Source organism: Oratosquilla oratoria, chromosome 8 (assembly GCF_046742065.1).
Source record: "Oratosquilla oratoria isolate Oo_2021 chromosome 8, ASM4674206v1, whole genome shotgun sequence".
NCBI classification, from domain to species: domain Eukaryota; kingdom Metazoa; phylum Arthropoda; class Malacostraca; order Stomatopoda; family Squillidae; genus Oratosquilla; species Oratosquilla oratoria.
This window is the reverse complement of record NC_134784.1, coordinates 13,399,792-13,401,938: the sequence shown is the minus strand read 5'-3', so window position 1 is coordinate 13,401,938 and position 2,147 is coordinate 13,399,792.

Below are 2,147 nucleotides of genomic sequence, written 5' to 3'. Positions count from 1 at the left end.
TTTACTCATAACATTTACCTAATCATCAGACTATTCCTGCAAGGAAAAACTATGAAGGTCTTCAGTAGTATCATTGAATACTGACCAGCATATATTCTATCGAATATCATTCATAGTTTACATTCAATAGGGTCTAGTTCGATGATTGAATGAATAATAATAGCCTGTGAGGAGTGCTCACTATTATGAACACCAGGTTTTGCACATCTGTGATGCAATATATAATCTTGTTTTTCATCTCAAATCAATACGTCTTGTCAGTGGCTATTAGTTATTGTTTCAAAATATATTTTAATAGTCAACAGTTGTAGACAATACTATCCTCATAGTCTTACGGATCTACTGTCTATATACAACCAAACTACGTTGTAGTCAGGGCCTAGTACCACTCAACACTTCCGGGGCTTACTGTATACAGTTCGCTATCTTAGCATATTAAAACTAACATGTTAAAACACCTATAATTTTTACATTTACCTCTGGATGCTATTGACGATTTTGCGCAGCGCGAAATCTTTCCACATCTCAATTGTTAAAGGAGAGACAAACTTGACGTCTCAAAAAAGAAAAAAAAGTCGAAACGTAATAAGGACTATTTCGTTTGGAAATGTCATCTTTTGACAAATATGGCAACAGAAACAATATAAAGACGAAGATTTTATTAATATTACAACTTTTATCTTAAGACCGCTTTCAAGTACTTTACTCTCAAAGGATGTGTTCTCCTCACACAGTGTTTCTTCAGGCGTATTTCAATCAGCCCTGACCATTTTCTTGCCATACGAACAATATTATCTCGCATTTGGAAAAAAAGAGGGATGCTATTGCGCACTGATATTCATTTGTATCTTGTTAGATTCAGTACATAATAATATAAGAATGGAGGAGACTGCAAGAAACCATAAGCTTTACAATAGGCAGTTCCATGTCCTTTACCATCTGTCATATTTATCCATAAAGTTATCTAATCCCTTAAAACAACTAATTGTTTCAGCGCTCACTACATGGTTATCAAGTCTATTCCATTTTTTAACCACTGTATTGGTAAACCAGTTCTTGCCCATTTCCTTCTTAAACCTAAATTTGTCCAATTTAAATACTGATAAATTATTTCATGTTCACAACGTGCTAAAGGGTATTTTAATTTGTCAGCTAAGTTGAGTAACGCCGACACATGCCAGGTATTGTTATGGACAAGCAGTATCATGTGGTTATACTAGGTTTTGCTCTTTATTTATCTATTTTATTTTATCTATGGATATTATTATTTTCTTTTTGCCGACTCAACTCATCAAATCGAAAAAATGATGAAGGAATATGATGTTTAATGTGATATCATGGTGTTGTAAAACAGTGTTATTTTGCATTATAAAGTCCAGTACTGATGTACGTTTTCTTTGAAAGTTAAAAGGACAACATAGGTAGCGAGGCAACTATATAAAAAAACAAAATGAATATAGTATTTCCTCATATTCTTCTAACACTATTATGAATACGAGGGAGTTTTAAAAAGTTCGTGGAAAAAGTCCATAACTAAAAGTTTTATGGAAGGAATTTTATATTATCGCACTTGGACATTCTTGTACCAACGTGTTATAACAAGTTCAAATATAAACCCATAAATGCAGGTAATGATGCATCGTCGCCAGTTGGAAATCGGACACCATTTAAGTAACATGGAATCCACCAAAATCGAGGCCAGGACTAACATTAAATTCATGGTAAAAGTCGGTTGGGAGAATATGCAAATCATTGACGCTCTGAAACAAGTTTATGGTGACAATGCTCCAAAGAAATCAACAACATACAAATGGGTAAGTCTGTTCAAAAACGGTAGAAACGAAATTAAAGATGAGCCCCGGAGTGGCAGGCCATCAACGTCAGTTTGTGAGAAAAACATTGATGCTGTCCGCGACATGATCGAAAAGAATAAACAAATAACCACTGAATCAGTAGCAGATACACTCAACATCCCCGTGGGTTCTGCACACACAATTCTGGTAGAGACTTTGGGGTTAAGCAAGCTTTTCGCTCGATGGGTCCCTAGGTTGTTGCGCCCAGATCAGCAACAAACAAGGGCAGATCTTTCAATGGAAACCTTGATCAAGTGGGATGAAGACTCTGAAGCTTTTCTGCAGAGGATTGGG